The 25,665-nt window shown below is 48.1% G+C and overlaps 1 long non-coding RNA gene across 2 annotated transcripts in view; it reads right to left on the reverse strand.

Annotated features, from left to right (window-relative positions):
* Positions 1–21,355: 21,355 nt before the first annotated feature.
* LOC310836817 overlaps positions 21,356–25,665 on the reverse strand; it is a 67,770-nt gene continuing 63,460 nt past the window's right edge. For both annotated transcript variants that reach the window (XR_014560223.1, XR_014560224.1), the window contains exon 3: positions 21,356–21,467. This is a non-coding gene — a long non-coding RNA (uncharacterized lncRNA). The remainder of the gene's footprint in view (positions 21,468–25,665) is intronic.

Raw genomic sequence — 25,665 nt, forward strand, 5'->3', positions numbered from 1 at the left:
GCATGTACAGAAGCGGCGAAAAGCGGCGTGTGCGTGCGCAGACGTGCCGTCGCTAGTTACGCTTGCTTCCAGATGCGAACAGGGCTCCGGAACGGATCCCGTTCGTATCTAGAGGTACCACTGTACTCAGAAATTCTGTTAACAATTTTTGGGTGTAGCTCAAATAATTCATTAAACTAAGCTAGTTCACTACCTTTTGAAGAACATACCAGAACTGCTTCAGAATATGGCAGCTGCATATGTTGCCTAGGACCAATATCACAGCATCTCCACTAGCACCTATTCTGCTTTCAGGAACAATGTAGAGTGCTGGTTTTCATCTATAAAGCCCTAAACAGTATGATACAATGGTTAGAGTGTTGGACTAGGAGTAGTGAGGCCCATGTTAAAATCCCCATTCAGCCGTAAAGCTTGCTGGATGTCCATTGGAACCAGTCCCTGTCCCTTAACCTCAGCTACCTTAAGAGCAGTGGTGGAGGAAGGGGGGGTGCGGGGAGTGCGATCTGCCCTGGGTGTCATCATTCTCTCTCTCTCTCTCTCTCTCTCTGTGTGTGTGTGTGTGTGTGTGTGTGACAAAATGAGTTTTTTAAAAAATGGGCTCACGAAACTTTTTAGGAGTGACGTGGTGGCTTAGGCGCCTGCAGGTTCCACGCAGTGTGGGACTTGCCTCGGCCCACCGCCTCTCCCTCAGCTGCCCTACAGCTGAGGGGGAGGCAGCAGAGAGCCTCCAAGTATCGGAGAGGCTCGCCCTGCTCCCATGGGCAGATTGCCCCGCCCCCAGCTGCAGGACACGCCCCCACACCAGGCACCTGAGCGGCTAGCTACACTGCTGCTTAAGAGCTGGTGCTATCTCAGCTGACCAGCTCGGCTGTGAGTCTAGAACACCTGATTCCTAGCTTGCAAGCCTTTTCCACCTGGCCTGGGAGGGTGGGGCCCTCACAGATTCAAGCTACTGTAGAATAGTGGGTAGACATGACAGACGACACAACGATTTATCCAAAGCAGCTCTTTATTTTGTAAGCTGGAACAGAAAACTGAACAGCAAACAGCTCAGCTGGCCTGCTTTTATAGGCAGCCGTCAACATTGTAGCAACAACAACCCAGAGTTTCCCGCCTAAAATAACTGACGTGGACCTGAGTGAAAACTATCTACAGACCTGAGTGAAAACTATCTACAGTATCCCCCTGCTGGCCCAGGGTGAACTTCACTACATAACACCCCTCCCCACCGAGATAAGGCGTTAGTTACAATCGTAATGGTTTCCTTATATACAGCACTACACGTAATGGTTCAATTAGGCATAAAAGCATATTGGTTACATTTCCCATACTTAGACCAACAGTGATACATGTCCAACAACATAGTCCTTTAAATAAGTTGGGCGCTTGGAAACTCTGCCAGACCGCTGGGGACTGGTAGCCAAGTCCGGAGGGCCACACAGTTCTTGCTGAGGCTGTGGTGCGACCCTAGGTGGCGTTGAAACCAAATTCCCTGGATCCGCTGCTGTGGGTGGAGCCTCCGCAAGTGGAGTGGTCTGAGTCTGTGGTAAGTCTGGCAGACCCTCTGAAGTGGCTTGGTTCGGCTCCACGCTGGCAGTTTGCGAGGGAGGTGTAGGTGGAGCCTCGCCATCTGTAAGTGTCTCTTCTGGAGCCACAAGCGCAGTTAGGGGCACCACGGTAGTGTCCAAGTCCCAAACCCTGCACCTAAGCTGATCTATGTGCCGGCGCCACAAGTGTCCGTCTTCGAGTGCCACCTGGTACGAGCGAGGTCCAGTGACTCCCACTACTGTGGCTGGCACCCAAGGAATGTCCCCCATATAGTTCCGGGCAAAGACCTGATTTCCTGGAACAAATGACTGTGGGGGTTTGGCCACAGCAAAGTCCGGGTGCAGCCGGTCGAGCGGTGACCTGAGGCGGCGGCCCATAAGCAGTTCAGCAGGACTCCGCCCTGTGGCTGCATGAGGGGTGATGTGTTGTACGAACGAGTATTCGGCGACCCGCTCGTGCCAGTCTCCCCGGTCCAGGCGCGCCAGTGCCTCTTTTGCCGAGCGCACCATTCTCTCCGCTTGCCCGTTGCTGGATGGATGAAAGGGTGCCGTTAGGGCATGGCGGATGCCCAGTCCCAAAAGATACTACTCAAAAGTGCCTGACATGAACTGCGGTCCGTTGTCAGAGACAAGGACATCAGGACACCCATGCGTCGCAAAGAGGCCTCGCAGCACCCGGATGACGGCCTTGGTAGTGGTGGAGGGCATCAGGGCCACTTCCAGCCATTTGGAATAGACGTCCACCACTACCATAAAGGTCCGGCCGTGAAAGGGGCCAGCCAGATCGATGTGCACCCTCGACCAGGGTGTCTTTGGAGTCTCCCAGGTGTGTCCCTTAGGTGCTGGTGGTGCAGGCCTCGATTCTTGGCACGCTTGACAGGCGGACACCCAGGCAGTGATGGCATCATCCATGTTAGGCCACCAGACGTAACACCGAGCCAACGCCTTCATTTTGACAATTCCCGGGTGGCCAACGTGCAGAGCCTCCAGGACGCGTTGATGGAGTCTTTGGGGAATCACAACGCGGTCTCCCCACAGCAGACAGCCGCGATGAGCCGAGACTTCATGTTGTCTGGTTGCAAAGGGCTGGAACTCCGATGCAAAAGGCCCTTGTGGCCACCCCCTCCACACCCAGTTGAGCACATGGCTGATGGTGCGATCCTGGGCAGATGTGGAGGCCACAGTGGCAGCCGATACAGGCACTGCCGGAAGATCCTCAATCAGGAGGAGCGATGAAGCTGGAGCCGGGTCTTCCACAAACGCTGGAAGAGGGCAACGGCTGAGGGCGTCAGCATGGCCCATTGATTTCCCCGGGCGATGGACGAGCCGGTAGTGGTAGGCAGCCAGGAAAACAGTCCATCGCAGCATGCGTGGTGAGAGGACCAGTGGAGTTGGACGATCACTGGCGAGGAGGCCCAGGAGCGGCTTGTGGTCAGTGATGAGGTCAAAAGTCCTGCCATAGAGGTATTCATGGAAGCTCTTCACTCCAGCCACAAGTGCCAGTGCCTCCTTGTCAAGCTGGCTGTAATTCCGTTCCGTTGGAGATAGTGTCCTGGAAAAGTAGGCAAGCGGTGCTTCTCTTCCGTCTGGAAAATGGTGACTAAGGACAGCGCCGATGCCAAAAGGTGAGGCGTTGCAGGCAAGGACCAGCGGCCTGGATTCACTGTACTGTACCAGCACACGGTCCGATGAAAGGAGAGCCTTGACCGCGTTGAAGGCCGCCGATGACCCCAGGCCCAAGGCGTCTTTGTGCTAAGGAGTCGGTGAAGAGGCTCAGCCACTGTGGCTTTGTGGGACAGGAACATGTTATAAAAGTTCAGCAGCCCCAGGAACGCCTGCAACTCCGTCTTGTTCTTTGGGATGGGGGCCTGCTGGATAGCGCGGATCTTGGATGTGCTCGGGTGAAGGCCGGAGGCGTCGATAAGATAGCCCAGGAGCTCTACCTGTGGAACGGCGATCTGGCACTTCTCCCTCTTTACCTTGAGCCCGGCCTCTTGGAACCTGGTCAGCATGGCACGGAAGCGCTCGAACAGCTGCTGGTGTGAGTCTGCGGACACCAAGACGTCATCAAAATATGGTACCACACCCGGAAGCCCTTGCAGGAGATGCTCCATAAGGCTTTGGAAGATGCCAGGAGCCACACTCACCCCGAACTGCAACCAGCGGCAACGGAATGCCCCTCGGTGGGTGACGATCGTCTGGGCTTCAGCAGTGGCATCATCGACGGGCAGTTGTTGATAGGCTTGGGCAAGGTCCAGCTTAGCGAAGACCTTCCCCTCACCCAGGGAATGCAGCAGGTGTTGAACAACAGGAACCGGGTAAGCGTGCTGCTGAAGTGCTTTGTTGATTGTGCACTTGTAGTCGGCGCAGACTCTCACTGACCCGTCTGGCTTGACAGGCGTGACGATGGGGGTTTCCCACTTGGCGTGGTCAACCGGCTCCAAAACTCCTTGGGCGATCAGCTTGTCCAGTTGTTCATCCACCTTAGCCTTGAGAGCAAAGGGAACCCGGCGTGGCTTTAGCTTGATGGGGGCGACTTGTGGATCAAGGCTAAAGGAGATAGGCGTACCTGTATATTGCCCCAAAGTGCCATAAAAAACCTTGGCAAAGTCTTTGACCAGACCCTCAGTCTCTGCGTTAGAGATGCAGTTGATGCCGGTGACTTCCAGGCCGAGGGCATCAAACCAGTCTAGCCCTAGGAGGCTTGGCCACTGACCTTCGACCACCACCAGTCGGAGCAGGCCCGAAAAATTCTTGAAGGCAATCCGGAACCGGCCAACGCCTACCACGGGAATGTCGTTTCCCTGGTAGTCTCTCAGGTGTACGCGGTGAGAGTCAAGTTGCCTTTTGGACACTCTGGGTACCAGTCTTTTGATGGTGCTCCAAGACACGATGGACAGGGCAGACCCGGTGTCAATCTCCATGTCACATGGAGCTCCTTCAATGAGCACCGTGACGTTCAGCTTGCGTCGCATAGGCGAGTCGGTTTGGCCAATCGTGGTTCCAGATGGGCAGCGGCAGTTGGTGAGAGCGAAACAGCTTTCCTTGGCAGACTGGAGTGAAGACTTGGACTTGCGAGTCGGTGAAGGGGGGGTGTCAGACGGAGCCGATCGGCAGACCTTAGCAATGTGGTCCCTTCTGGAACACTTCCTACAGATGGCGTCTCTGAATCGACACTTGGCACGGGAATGGTTGCCTCCGCAGCCGGCACATTTCAGTTGGCCCTTGGACTTCTGTTGGAACTTCCTGCGCTCCCACTTTGGTGCACGTCATCGTCTTCAATGGAGGATGCCTCATCACTGCTGGCCTCTTCATGATGCACCGGAACTGGCTTCCTAGCAAGACACGGGCTGCTGGACTTGCGGATCTCCTGGGCGGAGCGTTCAGCAGCTTCTGAGGGCACAGCCTCCTCAATGGCTTTCTGTAGCGTGAGGTCTGCCTTGGCGAGGAGACAGCGTTGCAGATGGATGTCCCGGACCCCGCAGACGATTCGATCCATCAGGGCATCGTTTAAGTCTCGGAACTCACAGTGCATGGCAGCCTGTCTGAGGGCAGTGGTGTAGTTGCTGACTGACTTCCCCTCTGCCTGGTTCCGGTGGTAAAACGCATGGCGGGCACCAATCTTGGACGGCTTTGGTGCGCAGTGGTTGCGGAGCTTCTCTTGGATCGTGTCCCATGGTGTTGCCTGGACTGCTTCAGGCGCAACCAATGCCCAGGCTGTCTCAAACACCTCAGGCCTACAGAGGCTGAGGAATAGGCCCCGCTTCCGATCCTTTGATACTGATGTCAGCTTGTTGGCTTGGAGGTAGCTGTCAAACCGAGCGAGGTAGGAGTCCCATGATTCAGAGGCTGGTGCAAACGGCGGTAGAGGCACAAGTGAAGCCATGATTCCGATGCCGGAGAGAAGGGCGATGGATGGAACACAGTGCTCTCGCCAGAACGGTCAGCTCTGAATTGGTTCTGTCCAGTGATTTCGCTCTGTGATTCAGCTCAGTTCAGAGGATGGCCGCATCTGGCTGTGCTCTGATGTCCACCGATCCCACCTTCGTCGCCAGTGTAGAATAGTGGGTAGACATGGCAGACGACACAGCGATTTCTCCAAAGCAGCTCTTTATTTGGAAGCTGGAACAGAAAACTGAACAGCAAACAGCTCAGCCGGCCTGCTTTTATAGGCAGCCGGCTGTCAACATTGTAGCAACAACAACCCAGAGTTTCCCGCCTAAAATAACTGACGTGGACCTGAGTGAAAACTATCTACAGACCTGAGTGAAAACTATCTACAGTATCCCCCTGCTGGCCCAGGGTGAACTTCACTACATAACAGCTACAAAAGCTAAGGCTGCTGATCACAGACTACTGGGCTGGGGTATTGTTGTGTGGGGGGGGTGTTGTTGCTGTTATCAGCAGCAGAGCAAGCCGATCGGGCGCCTGGGGCAGCATGCGTTCTGCGTCCAGGGGTGGGGCCAGCCACCTGTGGGGGTGGGGCCAGCTGGGGCAGGACGCTCTGCGGGGCCTCTGAGGAGTCTGCCTGCCTCCTCCCACTTAGCCGCCCTACAACTGAAGGGGAGGTGAAAGAGTCAGTGTGGTGTAGTGGTTAAGAGCAGTAGACTCGTAATCTGGTGAACCGGGTTGGCTTCCCCCCTCCTCCACATGCAGCTGCTGGGTGACCTTGGGCCAGTCACACTTCTCTGAAGTCTCCCAGCCCCACTCACCTCACAGAGTGTTTGTTGTGGGGGAGGAAGGGAAAGGAGAATGTTAGCCGCTTTGAGACTCCTTCAGGTAGTGATAAAGCGGGATATCAAATCCAAACTCTTCAGGCGGACTGTTTGGGGCAGTGCAGAGCCTGTGTGCGCCCAAGCCCCTGCGTCTCTCCCAGGAGAGATGTGTGGCTTGGGCACACTGCAGGTCCTGCGGTGAGTGCCACCCGGCATTTTGTCACCCCCCTCAGTGGTGACACCTGGGACGTACTGCCCCCACCGCACCCCCTTCCTCTGACCCTGTCTGTTATTGTTATTCAATTTTTTTGCATATTTATTTTAGATGTTATGATTTATGTGGAAATTGTTTTAATTGGTTGTGTGCTTGTTAATGTTTTATTTATTGTTGCACACCAGCCAAATCTCTGAGCTGTGTGAGACTCCAGGGGTTCATGTTTCGTTTTGGAAATGAGGCAAAGCAGAGACCGTGGTGTCTTTAGAATATATGGTGCATTTACACACATATATGCAATCTGAGCCTACAAGGGAGGGGTTCACGGTATTATCACCCCAAAGGATCTTGTATCTCCCATAGCTACAGCCTTTGATTCAAGCAGAAATCTAACATTGCGCTGACTCCCTCCAGCTTGCTGCTTTACTTTGAGGTTTCATCCCTGGCTTTTTCTGCTGAGGGAGGGGGCCCCACCCAGTTGCCATCTTGCACTGAGCCCCTTAAATCCCCCATCACCTCACAAGGAAGCTAGTTTGGCTATTTCACAGAATTAGAAGGCCTGATTAGCTTTTAACACTTGCTGGATCCAGGGTTTAGCGGGGACTGACACACACAAACTGTGCCACCCAAACTCTTAGCACTATTGTTTATGCCTACTTATGTTTGTAATTATGTTTTTTTTCATGTTGAAAGCGCCTTGAGCATAGTTTTAAATATGGAAAGGCAGAATACAAATAAAATTGTGAACGTGAGGCTTTTTTAAAGCGGGAATTCAGCTCCTGCACCTCTCAGGTGGGTACCTTTGCCATGACAAGAGAACAAAGGAAGCATTCAAGGTGAGTTCCAGGACCTCTTTTTCTAGGAAAAATAGCAGCATATGTATGTATTCTCCTTCAATAATGCCCTGTTTGTGAGCTTCTTCAGAGACATCTCCTTGACCTGTGCAGGAACAGAACACTAGATTAACTGGACTGGATTAACTGGACTCTTGATCGAGCACAGCTCTTGTTGTAGAACTGTACATAATGATCTGATCAAGGACTACAGTCAAGACTGTACGCTGTCTCTTCGGGGCATGCAGCTGTCATGACAAAGGCTTTGGAGTACACCAAGGTACATGTAGTGATATTTTAATTCTTCCTTAAAGGTAAGTAGCTGTGTTGGTCTGCCGTAATGCCTCCTGCTAATGCTTCAAGGTTGAAAGCAGCCAAACAAGCTATGCAAGATGTCAATAATATTTCAGAGTTCCAGGGGGGGGGGGGTCTCCTGGTTTGAAGAGGAATTGAAGTGCATCATTATCAGGGTTTTTTTTTTTTTGGGGGGGGGTGTCCTGGCTTGATGTTTTTGTGGAGCTGTAGAGGCCATGATGCTGACTCACCACAGCCATGTGCGTGTGCCGCAGCGTGTTTCGTAATCCCAGGATGAGGAGATTCCACCCTCCCAGAAGTTGCTAGACTCCATCTCCCATCGTCCTTGACCATAGGCCATGCTAGCTTGGGGCTGATGTCCAACAACTTCAGGGGCCTGGGAAAAGGTTAACCATTCTTGCTGTAGTCGCATCATTAGAGGCAGAACTTAGGAGCCATAGGATAGCCCTGAAGCTTAACATTGCTGTGTTTTTCTTAGTTCCTTACCAGATTTCCCTCAAGCCAGGGACCTATTCTTGGCTAAATTGGGGGCCAGCTGATGGGCCAGAAAACATGAGAGATTTGACAGAAATGTATTGAGGACCCTCTCTTAAATTGAAATGGAACCAATAAAATTCTGTGTGTATGTTGTTGTTTTTAATGAAATGGAAGTGTTAGATGTCTATTGGCACCTGAAAGAGTGCATGTCTTTGACGTTTTAGGGAGATTCCCCCCATTGCCTTAGCATTAGACATTCTCCTTAGCAAGACCATAACTCAGAAGTCCTAATGGAATTGCCTGTCTGTTTAGTAGGACTGCGAAGACTCTGGCATAAAGGCCCATTTAGCCATGAGACTCACTGGGTGGTTTGGAGCCAGTCTCTCCCTACCCTGCCTAACCCAGAGATTTTGAACTCAAGCTACCTTCAAACCCAGCTAGCGTAACCTGTCATGGGTATGGGAGTTTTAGTCCAGCAACAGTGTGAGGGGCATCCGTAGGCCTAGCCTTTCCTGTCTTACAGAGTGGTTGTAACAAAGATAAAACTGGGAAAGTGATGGGGGGGGGGGGAGAGAGAAACATGTACACTGCCTTGAGCATACCCTCCAACCTTTCTCTAATTAAAATGGTGTAGTAGTTAAGAGCGATAGTCTCGTAATCTGGGGAACCGGGTTCGCGTCTCCGCTCTTCCACATGCAGCTGCTGGGTGACCTTGGGCTAGTCACACTTCTCTGAAGTCTCTCAGCCCCACGTTCGCAAACCTCAGCATTTGCAACCCACAGCAGCGCGTCTGCACACGTGTGGGTTGTGATTTGGTGCTTTGGCGCATGTGCAAAGCGCGATTTAGCGCTTCTGCACATGCGTGACCGCCAAAACCTGGAAGTAACCTATTCCGGTACTTCCAGGTTTCGGCGGTCCGTAACCCGAAAAGAAACGCAACCTGAAGCGTCTGTAACCCGAGGTATGACTGTACTGGGCTGCCTTCAGATGGCTCAGGGATCAGATAACTCCACCCTCTCCAATATTTATCCAATGAAAATAGGGACGTCCAAAGGAAAAACGGGACATTCTGGGACCAAATCAGAAACTGGAACGGCTTCTGTAAATTCGGGACTGTCCCTGGAAAATAGGGACACTTGGAGGGTCTGATCTTGAGTTCCTCATAGGAAAAGCAGGATAGAAGTGGAATGGAAATATATTTTTGCTATATATTTTTGGAAATTCGTCTGTCTGCTTCCTATGCATTAGGACACTGCTTAAAATATTGTTACAAAAGTTGGTCGTCTCCTGCTCTCTCTGCCAAGCTGTAGCAAGTGTCTGTGCATTCCAGGCACTCATGAACTGAGACATGGCGGAGACTGCTGCAGCTTTAAAAAATATGGTTTATTCACCTATTTACACCTTCAGTCTTCATGGAGAGAGTCCAGAGCTTGCAGCATGGTCATTTCAAGAGGGGCTTGTACCCCACAGCAGTGCAGTCAAAGGCTTTTCTCCCAGCCAGCCTTCAGCCAGCCTGCCCAAGATGGATCCCAGTCTTTTCTTCTCCCTTCCTCTTCCCAGAACACCTTGCTTAAAAACTCTCTTTTCCTGACACCTCAAACACCCCCCCCCAACATGGCAACCCCAGTCTGCCAAGATTCCTCTCAGATAGGTCATCAACACCTTTTGTCATGTTAACAACTCTATCCCAGGTGAGGCCCTGGCTTGGAAAGAAAGCTTAGCCTGCATTTTCCTAGTGCCCTGCAATCTTCCCTTTAAAACTCCAAATAATCAAAATCCTACCATTTATTAATATAATATAACAATATTATGTGGCCCCGACCTGGCCACAGTGATCCATGCGACAGTCACTTCCAGGCTTGACTACTGTAATTCACTCTACGCGGGGCTGCCCTTGAAGCTGTCCCAGAAACTCCAGCGGGTGCAGAATGCTGCAGCGAGGCTCCTCATGGGGTCTCTGCCATGGGAGCATATTCACCCAGTGCTTTTCCAGCTGCACTGGCTCCCGGTGGAGTACAGGGTCAGATTTAAGGTGCTGCTTTTGACCTTTAAAGCCCTTCACGGCCTAGGACCCTCGTACCTACGGGACCGCCTCTCCCGGTATGCCCCACGGAGAGCCTCAAGGTCCATAAATAACAACACCCTAGTGGTCCCGGGCCCTAAGGAAGTTAGATTGGCTTCAACCAGAGCCAGGGCCTTTTTTTAAAATAATATTTTATTAAGTTTTAGAAATAATAACAAGCAGAAAAAAGAAAAAACACATACACAAAAATATAGTTACCAAATACAAAAAATACAAACATTTAACTTATAGAAAAAGATAGAAAAACAAAAAAGCACACTAAAAAGAAAAAAGAAAAATCCCTCTTTTTAATTTCTCATCTTTGATTCACTTATTTTCCTGACTTCCTCACATCTCCCTTTTTTGTATCCCTTTTGAAAATTAGTTCAGCAAATTCATATCCAATTAATTTATCTATTATCAATCCAATCTTATTTTTAACCTTGTTGCTAGAACGCCTTCAATTCATTTTAATGTCATCAACATTCAAAAATTTTACAATGTTTCTGTAAATAAATTTTAAATTTCCTCCAATCTTCTTCCACCAACTCTTCTCCCTGGTCTCGGATTCTGCCAGTCATTTCCGCCATTTCCATGTAGTCCATTACTTGCATCTGCCATTCTTCCAGAGTGGGTAGGTCTTGTGTCCAGAGCCAGGGCCTTTTCAACTCTGGCTCCGGCCTGGTGGAACGCTCTGCCTCATGAGACCAGGGCCCTGCAGGATCTGATTTCTTTCCGCAGGGCCTGTAAGACAGAGTTGTTCCGCCTGGCCTTTGGCTTGGAGCCAATTTGATTCCCTCCCTCCCTCCCTCTCTTTCTTTTTTCTTTTCCTTCTCCTCCTGTGATGAGGCTACATTTTAATATTTTAATGTTTCAATATTTTAATGTTGTATTTTAATTTTGTTTTTAAGTTGTAATCATTCAACTTGTTTTTATTATTGCTTGTAAGCCGCTCTGAGCCCGGCCTTGGCTGGGGAGGGCGGGGAATGAATAAAAAAATTATTATTATTATTATTATTATTATTATTATTATTATTATTATTATCATTCTGCCGGTCAAAAAGCAGGTTTTCATCTATGCTTTGGATACAATTGGATGCCATTTTGTAATTTTCAAAACTGTGCTGCTTTAAACCACTGATTGCAAAACTGCACTGATTCTGTTTGTTTCTTATAATTCCCAAGCAGTGCTGGGCACAAGCTTGCTTGTACAGTGGGGCCTCGCAAGACGAAAAGAATTCGTTCCGCGATTCTCTTCGTCTAGCAGTTTTTTCGTCTTGCGAAGCAAGCCCATTGACAGCTTAGCGGATTAGCGCTACAGCGGTCTAGCGGCTTCTACCGATCAGCTGTTAAGCAGCTTATCAGCGGATCAGCTGTTAAGCGGTTTATCAGCGGATCAGCTGTTAAGCGGCTTATCAGCGGATCAGCTGTTAAGCGGCTTATCAGCGGATCAGCTGTTAAGCGGCTTAGCGGCGGATCAGCTGTTAAGCGGCTTAGCGGCTTAGGAAAAGGGCGAAAAAAGCGAAAAAAACTCGCGGGGACTCGCAAGAATTTTTCGTCTTGCGAAGCAAGCCCATAGGGGAATTCGTTTTGCGAAGCGCCTCCAAAACGGAAAACCCTTTCATCTAGTGGGTTTTCTGTCTTGCGAGGCGTTCGTCTTGCGGGGCACCACTGTACTATATAAAAGACTGTTTGTTTTGGCAGTTTAGTTAAGTTGTTATCATTATGGCTGCCTATCAGTCAACTTATGTTGTTTACCAAACTAAATTATATTCTTTAAAAAAGAAAGAAAGATAACAACAACAAAATTCACAACCTATACACTTTCTGGGCATTGTCCTGTCTCCCTGGTGTCTGCTGTGCCAGCTGTGTATTAATAGTGGTTGACTCAGTCAGTGGAGCGTGAGACTCTTAATCTCAGGGTTGTGGGTTCAAGACCCATGTTGGGCAAAATATTCCTGCACTGCAGGGGGGTTGGACTAGATGATCCTCGTGGTCCCTTCCAGGTCTACGATTCTATGATGCTAGGTTGATCACCATAGCTTTGTGACATCATTCAGGCTGAGAGTTACTTGTGTGGCAAGTTCCTGCTGCCCCCCAGTGGATATAATGACACATGACACAATTATTAAGCTTAATGGGCTAAATAAGGCCACAGGTGATGAGCAGTATTGGCTTAGGCATTGGTCCTAACTGACTATACCCAACTTCAGCCCGTCCGCTTGAAGTCTGGGAAGGGTTAACCACCAGTAGGGGGAGTCCTGCTGATGCACATCAACTAGGAACTCCCCCGGAGTCACCGATTGGGGGTGTGCCTTAGGTCCTCACCTCCCCAGGCTTTGGACAGGGCCACCTCCCCCCGAATCCTTTGTCGGACTACCCTTCAATATGCAGGGCAGGCGATGGCGCTACCTCCCCTCTTCCATCTGCAGAAGAATACCAATGCCTAACTGCCAATACCAAGAAAGTTGTGACAATTTGCTACGAGGTAGGCGAAAACCAAGTGGCTGGTGCCAATTTGCCAAGGGGGAAAATTCCTACCAGGCCCCTTTGACAGGTGACCAACCGAGGTCCATAGCAAGGTCAAGGAGGGAGGGTGGGAAAAACCAGAACAGCTGGCAGGCGGCAAAGAGGGAGATCCCCAGCCGAATCCTGCCTTAAATAGGGCAGGCCACTCCCCCAGAGCCAGCCGATTGGCTGGCCTGGGGATGACGAGGCTGGGAATCCCCCAATCGCGCGGGGGCCCACAACTCCACCTCCTCTGTAGGGCAGAAGTGGCTTTCCCCAAGGCCACTGACATTTATGAGCTACGTTAGGGGAAACCAGGGGGAAATGATTGTAGAATCATACATGCAATCTGAACCTGCAGTGGAGGATCTTGCTTTTCCCATAACCACAGCCTTGGGTTAAAACAGAAATCAAACATCGTGTCCTGCCTCTCAGCTTGCTGCTTTACTTCTAGATCTCAACCCTGACGGCAGCAGGAGGCCCCATTAGCTAAAGTGGTGCTCCAGGTTGAGAACAGTTTCAGGTTAAGAACGGACCTCCAGAACAAATTAAGTACCAGAGGTACCACTGTATAAGTAATCTCAAAGTCATTTACCGTACTTCACCCTTTCAAATTCTCCATAAATCAGTATTAAAAATACTCTAGTTTATATGGGGTGGGGTGGGGAAAAGAGAGAGAGAGAGAGAGAGAGATGAAAGAGATGGGAGGGGTGGAAAGAGGAGAGAGAGTTAATAGGAGCAATTTGAGTACAATAATTCTCATACAACATGCCGCTTCATTGTTTAGCTTTGTTTTTCCAATAGTCAATAAAAAAGCCATGCTTCTATTTAAATAAATTCTTAGTTATTTCCATCTCTTGCTCCTTTCTCGTGACCTAGTAAGTTTTGTGGGAGATGTTCAAACTCAGTTCGATTTTTCTCTGCTTTCTTTTTCTCCAAATGGGACAAAACTGCATAACTCCAGATTGAACTCCACCACAGACTACCACTGGAGGGAGCTCTAGACATTTGAATGAGACATTTGAAGTATGGAATATAAGCGCAAGGCTGGTAGAAAGCTGGAGATGGATTAGATCAAAAGGATGCAGCTCTAGAGGACCTTTCCCCACACACACCAACACACTTGTCTTCACTCAAAACAATGCTGACTTGCTGCAGCCAACATAAAAGTTAGTCTAATTGAATTCAGTGGGACTTCTGAGTCAGAAAGGATGGAATTCCACTGCAAAGCCAGTTCCAGGTTCTGGAATGTCCTGAGCCAAGTCACCCACCATGGGCTCCTCCTTCAGTCTACCTCAACCTTCTCCAGCTTGGTGACCTCCAAGTGTTTGTTGCTGGACTACAATTCCCATCAACCTCCCTGACCATTGGCGGTTCTGGCTGGGAGTCGTGCCAATTGGAGTCCAACAACACCTGGAGAGCACCAGCTTGGGGAGAAACTGGTCTACAGTACCTGGTTGGCCTATGTGGTTGAAACCAGTGCAGTTTTGAAAGGTTCAGCCCACCATCTTGATTCAAAAAGGTGTCCAGTTGTATCCAAACAAATACAAATTCTGTGTTCAGCATCTTAAAGGTAAAGGGACCCCTGACCATCAGGTCCAGTCGTGACCGACTCTGGGATTGCGGCGCTCATCTCGCTTTATTGGCCGAGGGAGCTGACGTACAGCTTCCGGGTCATGTGGCCAGCATGACTAAGCCGCTTCTGGCGAACCAGAGCAGCGCACGGAAACGCCGTTTATCTTCCCGCCGGAGCGGTACCTATTTATCTACTTGCACTTTGACGTGCTTTCGAACTGCTAGGTTGGCAGGAGCAGGGACCGAGCAACGGGAGCTCACCCAGTCGAGGGGATTCGAACCGCCAACCTTCTGATCGGCAAGTCCTAGGCTCTGTGGTTTAACCTATAGCGCCACCCATGTCCCGTTCAGCAACTTAAGAGCTGTCCAAATGCATGGAGACTTTTCTCTAAATATATAGCAGATTAGGGAGATAGAGCTTGATTTTATTATATCAGAAAAAAATGGTGTGCAGTAAATAAATTATCATTAAACTTATCTGTTCATTAAGCACAATATAAATTATTGTTTTGGGGTTAATCAAACACCAGCTACACTAAATGACAGTTGTACAATTTAGAAGTTACAAATGCTAAGCTGATCTATAAAAAATGTTATGATACCCACATTTTTGGCATTGAAATCTAGGGTGCTCTGTTCAGTGGGTTGCCACACATGCCAGCTGGTTGCTAATGAACTCTTCACTCTCGTGGAGAAATACTTGCAGAACTCCTCTTTTTCAAAAACATATCCCAAACATTCCCTATTCAACAAACAAGTTATGCTTCCAGATATAGAAGCAGGGATTGAGTGAAAGAACTTCTGCATGCAAGACGTTGATGGAACATGTAGTTCAGCAACATTCTTTGGAGCCAAAGGTTCCATACACCTGCTTTAATGTTATGAAGTTTGCTAGCCTTGCCTTTAGAACAGGGTGGAGAAGCTGTTGTACTCCAACTCCTACAACCAGCATGACCAATGGTCAGAGATGATGGAGATGGGACCCACCATCTGGAGAGCCACAGGTTCCACATCCCTGGACTGCAGCATTTTCATACAATTTGTCTTCCTGCTCTTCCCCCTCTATCACAATTAATTTTGAGAGGTGAACTTCATAGAAGCCACCACCCATATGAACCTGTTGGGACCCAGAGATCATCATCCATGATCCTTCTCTGCATGCCACCTCTGAGGTCGAGACAGCATGACATAAATAGGTAGCAGCTTTATGGTATGTTCTCCCCAGGAAGGCCCAGCTAGCATCAACCTTGTCATCATTTTGGTGGCAAAGATGTTTTAGTTTTCCCAAGTATTTGGTCAGCACCAATAAAATGATACTGTATTGTTAAATTTTCTTTTAATGCTTATGTGATTTTATGATTGCAATTTTTTTCTTGGCGGTAAGATGTTTTGGAACTTTGTTTTTTTAGTGGGATGCAGTAAACTAATCTAAATGGTAGTAGCATTTGTACCCAGGAGCTACAGTTAAGTCTGGTTCTTGTCTTTCTTAGGGTCTTAGCCAATTCCTGTAACACACCAGCCTCAACACAGTCCCAATGATGGTAAAGAAAGTTGGGGTTGCTGGTCTAGGGCCATTTTTCTCACTTAGGCTCCGAGAGGATCCAGGTTTGAATCCTGGCCACAGCCCGGTGAAAGAAAGATGCCAGTGTCCTGGGAAAGGAGCCCAGAGCCTAGATCATATGCATTGAATAAAGGTCACAGGTTGAAGTCTGGATACCTCCGGTTGAAAGGACAAGGCAGCCAGTGATGGGAAAGACCCTTCTCTGCTGGGCACCCTGGAGAGCATCTACCCGTCTGAGCAGAGCAAACAATACAGTGGTACCTCTGGATGTGAACAGGATCTGTTCTGGAGCCCCGTTTGCATCCTGAAGCGAACGCAACCCACGTCTGCGCAGGTCGCGATTTACGGCTTCCGCATATGACATCATTTTTAGCGTCTGTGCATGCGCGAGCAGCAAAACCCGGAAGTAACGTGTTCTGTTACTTCCGGGTCGCTGTGGAGCACAACCCGAAAACGCTCAACCCTAAGCTACTTCAACCCGAGGTATGACTGGACCAGGCTCAATGGACATGAGGTCTGGGCCACCATAAGGCAACTTCCTCTGTTCGCCAAGAGAGTCCCTATTCCATGGAGGGATTTCTTAATGCAGCGGTGTGAAACCTCAAGGGCCACATTCCCTTCTGGGCGACCTTCTGAGGGCCACCTAAGAGTAGTGGGTGTGGCCAGAGGCAAAATTGGGTGGAGCAATGAATGGAAACTTTCTTTGTACCATAGTCTAGTTTCCACACAAACTCACACTCAGGCAAGCAACAGGCATTATCAGTGTCAGACTCATAGAACTGTAGACTTGGAAGTGGCCACCAGGGGCATCTTTCACTCAACATGGGGCTTGAACCCATGACCTTAGGATTACTGACTGAGCTATCTAGCCTCAATGGGACATTCCAGCTGGGCAGAAATAATGAGAGTGCAAAGCAGGGTCAATGAGGCCTGGTGTGTGGCAGACTTTTGAGGGCCAAGGAGAGAGGCTTGGAGGGCCATATCTTGCCCTGGGGCTGAGGTTTTCTGTGGGATTTCCAGTCAAATTCACAAATCCATGATTGCTAGACAGGCACGTGAGGAGCCGACACTCACAGAGTCCCTGAATCAATATAGAAGAGACTGTATGAGGTCACTTCCTTAATGCTTTGGCGGGAATTTCTAACAAAGGAGACAATCCTTTGTACTTCCTGTCTGAGGTCTCTTGCTCTTCTTTCAAGCCAGCGATGTGAGCAGACGTATATGCTCAGAGCCCAAACTCCATTTTGGGAACTAGTTTTGTATTTTGTAACCAGGAGGCATTTTTACTTGACTATTACTTAGAAGTATTAACTGGCACCGTTGAATGTAAACCTTTCTATCCTTACAGAAAGATGTCATTTATTCTTAGAAAAGGGGACAAAGAGAGGAAAGGTCAGCAGATCACATATAAATAGGGATAAAAGGTGTGATCACCTAATTCCTAGTTTCTAGTAAGCTGCAAAAACGCCTAAGAGGGTTTACTCTGCTAAAAAGGGCTCCACAGCCTGATTATTCTCATATTTATCGCACACAGGTGGGACAGGTTAAATTTTTATTTACAGATTTAATCCTCAATCCATCTCCATCAGTTCCCCGTTCCCAGTTGTCATGGCTCAGCCCACCAGTAGCCTCCCCACAAAAAGTAGGGCAAGGAAGGGGAAAAAACACCACCTGCAAGTTCAATATAATAATAATAAGGGTTTATTGTTTTCATATTTCTTTATTATAAAGCTATATTTACATAGAACAAATCTTTACACACACACACTCACACACAGAAAACCCAGTTACCAACAAAGATCTGACACAATAAGATGTCCTCAGCTGGTATAAATTAGTGTTTTTGTACAAAGACAGTCAACAGCCACCTGAAAAAGGTTATACAGATGTGAGCTTCCAGGCCAGGCTCCTGTTCACCGCTAACACATGCCATTTCCTCACAGCAAGACCCCTTGGCCCAAACCGCCCTCCCAGTGCAAAACAGAGAGCAGGTACACCCACCTCACCTGATCCATGCACACACGCCTTAAATGCTTAATATGTGCCAAAGCCACAAGCAAAAGTGAACTAAAGAACCCCAAACGCCTCTGGTCAACCAAATCAGCCCATAACCACAACACTTGGCACTTACATAGGTGTTCAAAGTGTTTATGTAGATATTTGCCTCATTCATCCATACAACACCCCTATAAGGTAGGCCCATGTTAATAACCCTGGCTTGCAGATATGCATACCCCTGTTCTCTTAGCCTAAGGTCACCCAGTAAGTTTATGATTGAGGTTTAAAGTCTGAACCAATTCTTTCTGACTTATAGTTCATGGCCACTTTGCTTAGCTGGCTCCCACTAGGTCACTACTTCTGGTCTGCCTCTCTTATTCTCTGGCCAAATAAGGTGGTTGCTGTACCCACGTAACCTGTTACAGCGGCTGCTACCTTGAAAAGGTCAAGTTGCCATGTGGGTTGGCCAGATATCCTGTGTCCTGGATCCATGTGTTTGAGACCATGTCAAACAGTGGGGAGTACAAATTGTAACAAACCTGCCCAAATTGGTCAAAACTTGCTTTTGGAAAAGGCCGAAGGACAGGTTTTGGCAGAGGTTTTCCAAATCAGTCCTTACTTACAGTTACAGGATGCATGTGTCAGAGTATGTCCAAATTCCGCACCAAGTGGTAGCAGATGGATTGGTGGGATGGCAACACTCTCCTGACCTCCCATCAAGGAAGTCCCATCTACTGCCTACAAGGAGGTAGAGGGGAGGTTGGTGTGGTGTAAACGCACCAGCAGGAGCATTGGATTGGCTCAGCTTATACACTGCATGGCGCCAACCACACCATTTGCCCCTTCATCTCCCAGTGAGCAGCAACAACACAACTGACAGGAGGTCAGCTGAGCACCATCTGCTCCTGGTACCAAGAAAGGTCTAGGCTTGTAATCTGGCATAGAAAAGGGTTGCCATTCTCACCCTGGGCAGGGCTCTTATACCTAAAAACTGTAGGACAGGCAGAAATTCAGTTGGTGCAGCTTATCCCTAGGGTAGAACTGCATCTAGGGGGAAAGTTCTAGCGGCTGCATTGCTGCATTTCTGTGCATACGTCAAAAGCACAGGAGCCTCGCCAAAGGGAGAATGGGGAGGTGGCTGTCCTATATTAAGAGGGCTCAGTGATGGGTCAGATGCAAAATGGGGTGGCTGAGACACCTGCATGCACATTCTCCACCTGACAAAGTGCTTCTCACAGGCCAAAGGCCTTCTGGCTCCAGCTGTGTCCTCTGCTGCAGCAGGGGCCCAGCAGCTGACTTAGGAGGACAGGAGTGCTTTTGCTACAAGCCACACCTTGGCACATTCCTCCAAACATGAGGGACATGACACAAGGTGTAGGGATCCTTGCAGGCCCATTGCTACCCGTTTCTTCATCTCCCCCACTCCCATCCTGGGTAACCTCAGCATCTTCTTCAAGACACCATTCCCTATCCTGGTGCCATCCAGGACTACAACTCCCAGCAGCCTTCAGAAAGCACCAGGTTGCGGAAGGGTACTCTAAGCCTCAGCCTCTGGTGACAGTAGCTGAGTTAAGGTGAAGAGAAGGAGGGATAGAGAAGATGAGGTGCAAGCAGCTGAAACCAGCCTGAGTAGGAGATAACACTAAGAGATAACGCAAGAGGACAACAGCAACGCTGCACTCGTATATCCTTCCACTCGGTGTTGTCTAGGCCGGTAGGGTCACGTTCTACCATGGGTGGAAGCCCCATGCAAGCGGATAGTTTATCAAGCAGAGCAGACGCATGAAGGCTGGCCTTTTCTGGGCGGGACTTGATCCTGCAAACAACGACAAAGGAACACTAAGTCAGAGAGCTGATACAAAGCCTTACCTGATTTCCTTACACTAATTGCGGGGTGGAGAACCTTTGGCTCTCCACAAGTTGCTAAACTACAACTCCCACCATCCCTAGCAAGTCTGGCCAATGGCCAGGAATGATGGGAGCTGTAGTTCAGCAACACCTGGAGGGCCATAGGAGGTTCCCCACTCCTGCATTTCCAAGCCAGCTTCCTTCCAAAGCTGAGACAGGTTTTCAGATCAAGGCACCCATGTCTAACAACCCCTTCTGCATGTTATGAAGGGGAGGAGAGGATACGTTTAGTTTTGTTAGATATAAACAGCAAGGCAATATGGGCAGTCGACTTCTACTATGTACAGTCTCTAGACCAGTGTTTCCCAACCTTGTGCCTCCAGATGTTTTTGGCCTACAACTCCCATCATCCCTGACCACTGGTCTTGCTAGCTAGGGATGATGGGAGTTGTAGGCCAAAAACATCTGGAGGCACAAGGTTGGGAAACACTGCTCTAGACCAGTGTTTCCCAAACTTGGGTCTCCTTCTGTTTTTGGACTACAGCTCCCATCATCCCTAGCTAGTAAGACTAGGGATGATGGGAACTGTAGTCCAAAAACAGCTAGGGGCCCAAGTTTGGGAAGCACTGGTCTAGATCAATTTTCCCCATCTGGTGTCCTCCAGATGCTGTGGGCTACACCTCCCATTGTCCTCTGACCACTGGCCATTCAGGCTTGACATGGTGGGAGCTGGAGTCCAGCAACATCGGGAGAACCCCACACTGGCTGCCTCTGGTCTAAAAATAAATTTGTTCAAATACATCTCTGCAAAACTTCCCTTTTTATACTTAGCTTTCCTGATGGGTTTTACTGTTTATTGTCTAGTCGATGCTGTTTTATTTGTTTTGTGGTTGTTGTTTTTACAGGCTTGTTTCTTAATAGGGTGTTTATTGTTCGCCCATTGTGAAGGTTTTAGCTGGAAGTTGCTTTAACATAAGAGGAGCCCATCTAGTCCAGCATCCTGTTCTCACAGTGGCCAGTCTGGTGCCCGTGGGAAACCTGCAAACAGGAGATGAGCACAAGAGCATTCTCTGCTACCCAAACAACTGGTCTTTCAGAAGCAATCCTGCCTCCAACTGCTGAGGCAGATCACAGCCATCATGGCTAGCAGCTACTGATAGCTTTTTCCTCTACAAAGGATAGGCTTGGCTAGAGAGCGGCTTAAACATGCTGTTCAACAAAATAAAATCTGGGCATTTATTTAGAGTCCTCTTTTTGGACAAGTGCTGGGCAAGCAGCCCACTACAACCCCCACCCCAATAACCTCAGCTGCCCTCAGAATAAGGCCTATAGATGGATGAATGCACTCCCTTTTATTCTTCCCCATCCCATGCCTTGGGAGAGACCAAAATATGAAAGCCATTCTATCATAAGCATTGTCAGAGGACCACAACACTCTGGATGCTGGCACTGTATTGTCCTTGATCTGGGAGGGGTGGAGCTGAAACTCAGTGGCAGAACACCTGCTTGGCATGCAGAAGGTCCCTGAAGGGTTGGGGAAGACTCTTTGCTTGAAATGCTGGAGAGCCATAGGCAGGCAGTGCAGACAATACTGATCTAGACAGTCTGACTTAATAAAAGGCAACTTTGGAAGTTCCTATACCTGCTCTAGAAAGGCATAGGCCCCTTGTGTGAAAGGCGGGGACGAGGGCGCCGGTACTTCCGCCAGCCATTCTGCCGATGCCCCACAGCACTCCGAACTCTCTTGGGGTGCACCAGGTTCAAGACATGTGCTTCCACAGGTTCATTCCCATCAGATGTTTCTGACAGAGGTCCTGAGAAGGGGGGAGGGGAGGAAGCAGAAAGTTATTGAGTGAAAATGCACCCCCAAAGTCTCCCAATTCCCACTCTCAAAATGTTGTATGCAAAAACAAGCCTTTGCCAACTCCAGAGGTTGTTGGATTCCAGTTACCATTTGCCGTAGCCAGCATGGCTAGTGGTCAGGGATGATGGGACTTGTAGTCTAGCAACTTCTGGAGGGCCACAGGTTCACTGTCCTGGCTTTAATGCAGGCTTTCTCAACCTGGTGCACTCAAGATGTTTTGGGGCTACAACCCCCATCATCTCTGTACACTGGCCAGGCTGACTGGGGCAACAGCTAGATGACCACAAGTATACCATCCCTGCTTCAAATAATATAAAGGATTACATATTTCTCAGGTATATGTGATGGCACAGCAAAGACGTGTCTCTTGGATAACTGTAGGAGCATGCAGTCACAAACACCTCTCTCCTCATTGTTGGGCCACAAACCTAACATTACAGTGCTACCTCGGGTTAAGTACTTAATTCGTTCCGGAAGTCCGTACTTAACCTGAAACTGTTCTTAACCTGAAGCACCACTTTAGCTAATGGGGCCTCCTGCTGCTGCTTTCTGTTCTCATCCTGAAGCAAGTTCTTAACCTGAAGCACTATTTCTGGGTTAGCGGAGTCTGTAACCTGAAGCGTATGTAACCTGAAGCGTATGTAACCCGAGATACCACTGTACTGCAATGAATCAAAAGATATTTGTAACTGTAAAAAAATCTCTCCATATGCCATCCAACAAGATCAATTCAGAGCACAGCCTGGAATCTTTTAACCTACTTTTAAGACTGGAGATGGTATTCTCCTTTTCCGCCCTGAGTGTTGAAAGCAATTGGTATGTGAGAGAGATACTGTTGTGTTTGGTGAGTATGCCCTCATTCGCCATCACTTCTGATAAACAGATTTCCATAGTGTGTCAAAAAAACCTCTTGGAAAAATAGCAGCAGCAGTGAGACAAAATAAATATGCATTTGCACCAAGAACAACACTCATTCAGTCATGCCGCTCCCAAGTCTCAAAACAGCCAACGACAACAAGGACTAGAATCTTGTTTTGCAAAGGAATAAGAGAAAGAGGTGAGAATATCAGGACACTGAATTGTGAACTATATAATGAATTACATGCACGTACGTGAAACAGCTACACCCCAGGCACAAGTCAGTGCTGGCAGAACAAGGTAAATTACAGGAGAACTTGGCAGGTGTTTCATAGTACTTCATCCCTTGCAACTGTACTTAATCAGGCAGATGCAAGACTTACATTCTCCAAGTACAGTGGTACCTCAGGTTACATACGCGTCAGGTTACAGACTCCGCTAACCCAGAAATAGTGCTTCAGGTTAAGAACTTTGCTTCAGGATGAGAACAGAAATCATGCTCCGGCGGCAGCGGGAGGCCCCATTAGCTAAAGTGTTGCTTCAGGTTGAGAACAGTTTCAGGTTAAGTACGGGCCTCCGGAACGAATTAAGTACTTAACCCAAGGTACCACTGTACAAGGTTCCTTGCATATCCTTAATCCATACTTAAAAGATGACAGGCACTTTTCCATCAAACATACCTAATTGAAAAGCATGGTATCATCTTTTTAAGGCAGGAGTGAGAAACCTGCTGCCTGTCCACACATGTTGTTGGACTTCAGCTCCTATCAACCCTGATGGTTGGCCCCGATGGCTGATGGCAGGTGGAGTCCAATAGCTTCAGACACAGATTCACCATCCCGGGTCTAACAGTAAATTGGCCAACGTATGCTTTGTCAGTTGAAAACAGCAAGTTCAACTGAAAACAAAAAGTCTTATAGAACCTTAATAAATATCATCATAGCATAAGCTCTATATAGCATATGCTATTCTAGCATATATCATAAGAGGTCTGTAATGGCTGCTGATTTGTTATCAGGTTAAATTCAAAGTATTACTATTGGCACATAATGCCCACAACAGCTTAGGATCAATTTACTTGGAAGGAACACCTCAACCCATCTGTGCCTAGTTGATCACTTAGATCTGCAGAGCAGGCACTTTTACAAGCGTCAGTTAATCTCCATTCTGTACTTGCAAAAAATCAATCTCTTAAGTGTAGCAGCACCTACACTTTGGAACTCCCTGTCCATTGATATTTAATAACAACTCCATTTATATGCCAGCCATCTGACTGGGTTGCCCCAACCACTTTGGGCAGCTCCCAACAAAATATAAAAGACACAGTAAAACATCAACCATTAAATGCTTCACTGAATAGGACTGCCTTCAGAAGTCTTCTAAAAGTCAAACAGTTGTTTATCTGTTTGACATCTGATGGGAGGGCATCCTTCACTGAATTGTTTTCAGTGCCTGCTAAAATCTTTTACTATTCCAGGCATGTAATTCTGACAGGTGATTTTTGTTGGTACAAACGTTTTAAAATTACTGCTTCTATTTTATATTTCAATGCAACATGTTTTTAATGTTTGTTCTTACTGGTATATTAAATGAGTATTTGAGATCGTCTTGTAAACTGCTTAGAGCTCTTTTGTGCCAGCAAGCAGTATGCATGAACACTGAGTTAACTTAAATAAATAAGCTTTAACGGACTACAGCCTACTTCATCAGGTGCACCGAATGAAGGCATAAGTGAAACAGCCGTTTCAACGAAACACATCAGACTTCAGAGCTTTAAGAACTAGAAATTTGCCTTCTTTTACAGTGGGAGATTCCTGCAAAACTGAACAAGTACCATTCTGATTTCAGGCTAATGCCATGAAATCACACACTGTGCACAGTCCTGATCTAGAGATACAGTGGTACCTCGGGTTACAGATGCTTCAGGTTACAGATTCCGCTAACCCAGAAATAGTACCTCAGGTTAAGAACGGACCTCCAGAACAAATTAAGTACATAACCAGAGGTACCACTGTACATGTGTTTGAATGGGTGAGCTTAGAACTCAACCAACAACCAGATTTAAATGTTTTCACTAAACCCAGAACACTGAATTTGTAAGTGATGTATTGTCAGGTGTCCATAAAGCAGCATGCATGCCTCATAGGGCCACATGTCCTCCGTCTGCCGTAGGGTATAGGGCATGTTCCTAGGGTCCACAATGACCACTCCTTACTCTGATGTGTGGGCAGACTTGCAGGACCCGGGATGGCGGGTGGGATTGCACCTCTGGGAACAAAGGATTGTGTTCCTCTGTGCTCCATGCTCCTTCCTCTTAAGGAGGAAGCATCAATGAAAGGGGGGGAAAGAGAAGATATTTCTGGAATCTCCCAGGGGACTCCTGATCTCATCAGGTCACACCAGTTCCTTCTTCCTACTATATACATCCATACCCCCTACTTCCTCTCCCTTCTGTTTCATCCCTGTCAACTTTCCGCCAGCCCCCAGGTCTTTCTGCTCAAAGTGGTCTACGTGGAGTCAGGGTCAAATGCAGTAAACCAGAGTTTACTGGTTCAACACAAGGGCCACATTCTCTCCCAGGCAACCTTCTGGGGGCCACAGTGTGCAGAGCAATGAATGTGTTGATTTTGACACATTCCTCTCAATGCTCTGTCCGGGGCGAACCAGAAGCACTGATCTGCTTGATATTTTGGAAAGCTACCACCAGTCCTGGGCTAGATGGCATCAGTGGTGTGATTTGGACTTGGTACAAAACAGCTCCTTACACAGGACTGAAAAGTCCAAACTGTGCCAACCCCTAAAGCAACACAAGCATGAACTGGCACGTTCATCTGTCTTAATTTTGATCTGCCAGGGCTGTGTTCATAATCACACATATAGAATATTTTATTTCTTGAGGTGTGCGAAGTTAAGAAGTCAAAACCATTTGAAATTAATGGACTCTGCAGAATTAGATATATTAACAGGAAGGATTCGAAACCTGCGGGATCAGAGATTCTTAGAGGACTGGAGTAAATATTTGAATTATTTGAAAAGCAATTGTGATAAACAGATTATGCTAGTAGGACTGCAAGGAGTTCTGTAAGGAGGGTCACAAGAAAGACTTTGAAAAGAATTACCGGTATTAGTTAAAAGCAATGGAGAAATAAGAAATACAGAACAAGTGATAAAGAACGGGAAATCTTCAGAGGTTGTTGACGGAAGTCTAAAATATTGTATAAGATAAGAAGTTATGTTAAATGATTGTTGGAATTTGTGTGTGTGTGTGTGTGTGTGTGTGTGTGTGTGTG

This window comes from Podarcis gaigeae (genome assembly GCF_964106915.1).
Source record: "Podarcis gaigeae genome assembly, chromosome: Z".
Lineage (NCBI taxonomy): Eukaryota > Metazoa > Chordata > Lepidosauria > Squamata > Lacertidae > Podarcis > Podarcis gaigeae.